Genomic DNA, 8,007 nt, shown 5'->3' on the forward strand with positions numbered 1-8,007 from the left:
TGCTCTGCTTTCCTTTGGACCACATCAGCCAGGCCAAGAGTCTTGTCATCTGGGCAGCTCAGGATCTCCATACACACTGCCCAGGTTTGCACCCAAGGGAGGTCACTTCAGTGCTGCTAGCCCAGTGGTTTGACCCTCGGAGGTGCACTCCATTGTCTTTTGAGACAGATGGATGCCAACAGCTGCCTTTGAGAATGAGTTCTCCAGTGAACTACAACAGTCCCTGAGTTCACCCATATCCATGAATGTGTCTAAAAGGTAAAGGTAAAGGGACCCCTGACCATTAGGTCCAGTCGCAGACGACTCTGGGGTTGTGTGCTTATCTCGCTCTATAGGCCGAGGGAGCTGGCATTTGTCCGCAGACAGCTTCCGGGTCATGTGGCCAGCACGACTAAGCCACTTCTGGCAAAACCAGAGCAGTGCACGGAAATGCCATTTATCTTCCCGCTGAAGTGGTACCTATTTATCTACTTGCACTTTTGACGTGCTTTCGAACTGCTAGGTTGGCAGGAGCAGGGACCGAGCAACAGGAGCTCACCCCATCGCGGGGATTCAAACCACCGACCTTCCGATCGACAAGCCCTAGGCTCTGTGGTTTAACCCACAGCGCCACCCGCGTCCCTACATGAATGTGTCTACTCCTTTGTAAAGTCACATAAGCTAGTGGACATTGTTGTATACTGAGGTGTAGCACGCTGTGGAGCCCCGTACAAGATGCTTCAAAAGACACAACCATTCCATGTTTATTTATTGAAATATTTCTGTACTTCTTTCCGTTTATAGCAGCAGTGGGTACCACCTGTGGTCCTCCCAGATGTTGTTGGCCTACATCCCCCACCATCCCTGACCATAGCCCATGCTGGCTGGGCGTGATGGGGAGCTAACAAACTCATAGAAACGTAGAGTTGGAAGGGACCACAAGTCCAAGCCCCTACAATGTAGGGTTCTTTTGCCCAACGTGGGGCTCAAACCCACAACCTTGAGATTAAGAGTCTCGTGCTCTACTGACTTAGCTATTCCAGCTGATGGGAGTCCCAACAACACCAAAAGGGCCTCAGGTTCCCCACCCCTGATTCACACAAAGAGCTGCCAAAGCAGTGCACTCAATAATAAAAAAATTAACAATCTCTTTTTTTATATAAATATTTATTGACAATTTTTTTATAATTACAATACAGAAAAACAGTGTAACACATATCTTAACATATTTTCTTAACTTCTTTGGACTCCCTCACATCTCCCGCTCCTGCGTTCCTAGATATAAAATTTTAACCAGTAATTTATCACCTTATTTCCATTCTTATTTTCTAATTTTCCAATTGTATCTCTAGTTTTAGATATCATTTATTCAAACCTTAAAGATTTAAATTTAGCCTGATAGTTATCCAAAATTTGTCTTATCTTAAATTTAACTTATTTTCATATTTCACTTCATCTAGTTTAATGGTGCCATGTTATTTATAATCTAGCATCCTTCTTAACATTCATACAATTTACAGTGTTTCTGTAGGTAGGTCTTGAATTTCTTCCAGTCTTCTTCTACCGTCTCCTCTCCCAGGTCTCGGATTCTGCCAGTCATCTCAGCCAGTTCCATGTAGTCTATCAGTTGCATCTGCCATTCTTCCAGTGTGGGTAAATCTTGGGTTTTCCAATGCTTGGCGACGAGTATCCTTGCTGCCGTTGTTGCATACATAAAAAATGTTCGGTCCTTCTTTAACACCCTCTGGCCGACAATACCCAGAAGGAAGGCCTCTGGTTTCTTAGGAAAGGTATACTTAAATACCTTTTCCAGCTCATTATATATCATTTCCCAGAAAGCCTTCACTCTAGGGCAAGTCCACCAGAGGTGAAAGAACGTTCCTTCATTTTCTTTACATTTCCAACATTTGTTATCAGACAAGTGGTATATTTTTGCAAGTTTAACTGGGGTCATGTACCATCTATATATCATTTTCATAACATTTTCTTTCAAAGCATTACATGCAGTGAAATTCAGCCCAATGGTCCACAACCTTTCCCAGTCCTCAAACATGATATTATACCCAATGTCCTGTGCCCACTTTATCATAGCCGATTTGACCGTTTCATCTTGTGTGTTCCATTTTAACAGCAAGTTATACATTCTTGAAAGTACTTTAGTCTTAGGCTCTAACAATTCCGTTTCCAACTTCAATTTTTCCACCTGGAATCCTAACTTTTTGTCAAGTTTAAAAACTTCTTTAATCTGAGCGTAATGTAACCAATCTCGCACTTTATCTTTCATTTTCTCCAGACTCTGCAATTTCCAATTATCTCCATCTTTTTCTAATATTTCCCAATACTTCGGCCATTCGGCCTCCATATTGAGTCTTTTCCAGGCAGCAACAAAATCAGTAACGCCAATCTCAATGGGCAGCAACAAAATCAGTAACGCCATCGCGGTACTGACTAGTATGAAGGACCAGGGAAAACCTGAAAACCTGAAAACAGGTATGCCTTCAACTGGCAGCAAAAACATTCCACTGCTGGATCTTACCTAAACATTTAGGGAATACTAAAGGTAAAGGGACCCCTGACCATTAGGTCCAGTTGTGGCCGACTCTGGGGTTGCGGCGCTCATCTCGCTTTATTGGCCAAGGGAGCTGGCATACAGCTTCCAGGACATGTGGCCAGCATGACTAAGCCGCTTCTGGTGAACCAGAGCAATGCACGGAAATGCTGTTTACCTTCCCACCGGAGCGGTACCTATTTATCTACTTGCACTTTGACGTGCTTTTGAACTGCTAGGTTGGCAGGAGCTGGGACCGAGCAACGGGAGCTCACCCCGTCGCGGGATTCGAACCCCCAACCTTCTGATCGGCAAGTCCTAGGCTCTGTGGTTTAACCCACAGCGCCACCTGCGTAGGAGGAGGCAAAACCAACCAATGTTGTTCCCCCTCCTGTAGCTCCCTTGTTTTTTGAGGATAATGTACCTTAGCAGCTGCCAATAGTAAGCCAAAGAACAAAGGGACCTACGAAGGGCATTACAGGCAAGTGCCATTAATCAAACTGATGTCGATGCCCTTTAAAGGACACAATGCCTTGCCATCCAAGTTTTGTTTTGCATTATAGATTATTTCCTGGACCACACATGCCGAACCCATCAACCTCTGCAGGTCAGCCATCTAATCCAATAATGATTTTCCCATCTGCAGTTGGGGCTGGGGGGTGACTTGATTAGATTTCCTCTTAAATGCACAGGAGGGGGAAAAGAGAGAATGGGAAACACTTCTCCTTCTCTGCAGAAGGCCTACTGTTTGCAATTTCTAAGCGTTCTGGAAAATGCCTAGAAGAAAAGAAGTTTGAGTTTGGTTAACAGATTAGAGTCAAAATTATGGTAAAGGGTTTGTGTCGATCATTGTCATCCTATTCTAAATCCCTCTAGACCTGCTTTTCCCTTGGCTTCCCTTTTGTTTTAGCGTTATATTTAGAATGGGAAACTCTGAAAGTGTGGAGGATCTTCCATTTGTTTAGCTCTAAATAGGCGATAAATGGATTTGGGGAAAAGAAGAGACATGGATTACAGTGGTACCTCAGGTTACAGACGCTTCAGGTTACAGACTCTGCTAAGCCAGAAATCATAGAATCATAGAATCATAGAATCATAGAATCATAGTTAAGAACTTTGCTTCAGGATGAGAACAGAAATTGTGCTCCGGCTGTGCGGCGGCAGCGGAAGTCCCCATTAGGTAAAGTGGTGCTTCGGGTTAAGAACAGTTTCAGGTTCAGAATGGACCTCCGGCATGCCCAAGGATTAAGGCTTTCTGGGAAATGATATATAATGAAATGAAAAAGATGTTTAAATACACTTTCCTGAAGAAACCAGAGGCCTTTCTCCTGGGTATGGTAAGCCATGTGGTGTTAAAAAAGGATAGAACTTTGTTTTTGTATGCCACAACAGCAGCAAGGATCCTTATTGCAAAGTATTGGAAGACATCAGATCTACCCACTCTGGAAGAATGGCAGATGAAGATGACAGACTACATGGGACTCGCAGAGATGACGGGCAGAATCCGAGACCAGGAGAAAGAGACAGTGGAAGAAGATTGGAAGAAATTTAAAGACTATCTTAATAAATATTACAAGATTAAAGAATGTTAGATTGACATGGATCTAAAAATATTGGTTTTCAGAGATATTAAAGTAAGAAAAGAAATGGAATTAGTAAAAAATTTTGGGAAATAAGGGAAGGGATTTGCTGATGGAATAATGAAATTAGAATACAAAATGGTGAGGTATGAGGAAGTCGGGGAAATAAGGTTGAGAAAATAAGTTTTGAAATTATACTTGTTATTTTTTGTTTGTGTTTGTTTTCATTGTAGTTGTTTTGTATTTATATGTTTTTATTGGAAAATTTAATAAATATTATTTTTTTTTTAAAAAAAAGAATGGACCTCCGGAACGAATTAAGTACTTAACCCGAGGTACCACTGTAGTCTTTGAAAGCTAATGTGGCTGTTCCCCCTGTTAGGACCCAGCTCTTCAGCTCAGTAACTGCAGTGAAATGAACAACTGGAACTGCTAAGTTTCAAGTTACTATTGCTCAGCCTAACCTCCCTCAGAAGATTCTTACAAGGATAAAATGGAAATTAGCCTATGATTGTTAGTCCTGACATCTATGGAGGAAGAGAGGGATACAAAGAAACTCCATATTACACACACACACACACACACACACACACACACATATGTACCATATATGTGTACACACACACACACACATATGTACCATATATGTGTACACACACACACACACACACACACACACACACCAAGAAGGGCATGATGGCATGGCCCAAGCATGTTCCCACTTTTTATTATTATTAACGATTATTGATATATTTATTTCAAACTTTATATCTTACCTCTAAGATATAAGGCATTTCTTTTGGAGACTTTGCAAAAAAAAGCCCAGAAAAAGCTCAACAACGTACAACTTTTGTGTCTAGATCTTCACTTTTTGAAATACGGCAACCCTATCCTATTCCTCTCTGAGCAGGTCACAGAATCCAGCACCCTCTGCCATTTGCTGTACCCAGTGCTGCAGGTTTTTCCAACAGCAGAATACGGGATTGAATTCAGGCTTCCTCCTGCTGGTTCCCTCCCGATGTTTTGGAGTCTGGCTGCAAGTGATGGGAGCTGGAGCTGAAGAACATCTGGAGGCCAGCTAGAGAAGGAAGTCTGGGATAGATTCTCAGCCATTGGTGCTGGATGGAAGGACCCCTTGAAGTTTGGGGGTAGGGCCATGATTCAGCAATCGAGCATCTGCTTTGCAGGCAGAAGGAGTCAGCCTCTGACAGCATCTTTGGGGTGGGCTGGGACTGGCAGTGCCAGTCCACTGAGTCCACTGCCCGACAGGGTACTGAGCTAGATGTACCCGTGGCCTGATCCAATAGAAGGGAGCTTCCTGTATACTTCCTATGAAACAGGGAAAGAACAGGAGCCCAATGAACCCATTTTGCAAGAAATGTAGTGTGGATACCTGCACAGAAGCTAACATTCTGTGTCCAGGGCAGCTGTCTACCAGCTGCATCTGGTATGCAGGCTGAGACCCTACCTGCCCACGGACTGTCTCGCCAGAGTGGTGCATGCTCTAGTTATCTCTCAATTGGACTACTGCAATGCGCTCTCCGTGGGGCTACCTTTGAAGGTGACCTGGAAACTGCAACTAATCCAGAATGTGGCAGCTAGACTGGTGACTGGGAGCGGCCGCTGAGATCATATAACATCTTGAAAGACCTACACTGGCTCCTAGTACGTTTCCGAGCACAATTCAAAGTGTTGGTGCTGACCTTTAAAGCCCTAAATGGCCTCAGCCCAGTATACCTGAAGGAGTGTCTCCACCCCCCATCGTTCTGCCCAGACACTGAGGTCCAGCTCCGAGGGCCTTCTGACGGTTCCCTCACTGCGAGAAGCAAAGTTACAGGGAACCAGGCAGAGGGCCTTCTCGGTAGTGGCACCCGCCCTGTGGAATGCCCTCCCATCAGATGTCAAAGAAATAAACAACCATCTGATGTTTAGAAGACATCTGAAGGCAGCCCTGTTTAGGAAAGTTTTTAATGACTGGTGTTTTAATGTATTTTCAATCTCTTGTTGGAAGCCGCCCCGAGTGGCTAGGGAAACCCAGCCAGATGGGCGGGGTATAAGTAATATGTTAATATGTTGTTGTTGCCACAACAGATTTCTTAATCACAGATCACAGAATCATAGAGTTGAAAGGGACCCAGAGGGCAATCTAGTTTAACCCCCTGCAATGCAGGAATCTTTTGCCCAACGTCGTGCTCCAACCCACAACCCTGAGATTAAGAGCCTCATCCTCTACCAACTGAGCAATCAACCCCGGTAACATTCTACTCCTCTCAAGGCTAGACAAAACATTGTGTTTCCCATTATTTCCCCAGCACTGAGAGTCCTTGAGATGCTGCAGATGGAAACTCTTCACTCAAGAGTTGATGGACCTGAGGACTGGGATGAAAGAGTTTTCCCTTAAAAAGCTGGGGGGGGGGATATTAATGTTCGGGGGGGTAGAGCTGGGTCATTGTCACTTTGAATTTATAATTAACTGTTCTTGGAGACTCAGTCTACATGCTGTATGTGCAGACAAAATTATATTTTTTTTTTACTATTATATATCTTTTTTACTATTATATCTTATATATCTTTTTTACTATTATGTTTACAGGTGGCGCTGTGGGTTAAACCACAGAGCCTAGGACTTGCCAATCAGAAGGTTGGCAGTTCGAATCCCCGCAACGGGGTGAGCTCCCGTTGCTCGGTCCCTGCTCCTGCCAACCTAGCAGTTCGAAAGCACAAAGTGCAAGTAGATAAATAGGTACTGCTCTGGTGGGAAGGTAAACAGCATTTCCATGCACTGTTCTGGTTCGCCAGAAGTGGCTTAGTCATGCTGGCCACAACCCGGAAGCTGTACACTGGCTCCCTTGGCCAATAAAACGAGATGAGCACCGCAACCCCAGAGTCGGCCACGACTGGACCTAATGGTCAGGGGTCCCTTTACCTTTACCTTTTCTTCCCCTGCCAAAGGAGTTGTTGTTTTTTGAAGCTACAGCTGTCCTTACAGTTAGTTGCCCTTAAGAACTTCTCAGTAAGGCTTCACTAAACAACATCCATTCTTACTAAACATACCGGTAATAAGGATATTGTTATGGTGGCTGATTAACAATTCCTATGTTAGGCAATGACATCACATTGCCGACAAAGGTCCGTATAGTTAAAGCTCTGGTTTTCCCAGTTGCGATGTATGGAAGTGAGAGCTGGACCATAAAGAAGGCTGATCGCCAAAGAATTGATGCTTTCGAATTACGGTGCTGGAGGAGACTCTTGAGAGTCCCATGGACTGCAAGAAGATAAAACCTATCCATTCTGAAGGAAATCAGCCCTGAATGCTCACTGGAAGGACAGATCCTGAAGCTGAGGCTCCAATACTTTGGCCACCTCATGAGAAGAGAAGACTCCCTGGAAAAGACCCTGATGCTGGGAAAGATGGAGGGCACAAGGAGAAGGGGACGACAGAGGACGAGATGGTTGGATAGTGTTCTCGAAGCTACCAGCATAAGTCTGACCAAACTGCGGGAGGCAGTGGAAAACAGGAGTGCCTGGCTTGCTCTGGTCCATGGGGTCACAAAGAGTCGGACATGACTAAACGACTAAACAACAACAAATGTTAGGCAATTACTGCTTAATTGCCTGGAGTGGTCAGTTGAAGGAAAACTCTGATTCTACACTTCCACTACCTTGCAGCTGTACAGTGGTACCTCGGGTTAAGAACTTACTTCGTTCTGGAGGTCTGTTCTTAACCTGAAACTGTTCTTAACCTGAGGTACCACTTTAGCTAATGGCCCCCCCCCCCACTGCTGCCGCCGCTGCACAATTTTTGTTCTCATCCTGAAGCAAAGTTCTTAACCTGAAGTACTTTTTCTGGGTTAGTGGAGTCCGTAACCTGAAGCGTCTGTAACCCAAGGTACCACTGTA

Source organism: Podarcis erhardii (genome assembly GCF_964252035.2).
Source record: "Podarcis erhardii genome assembly, chromosome: 6".
NCBI classification, from domain to species: Eukaryota; Metazoa; Chordata; class Lepidosauria; order Squamata; family Lacertidae; genus Podarcis; species Podarcis erhardii.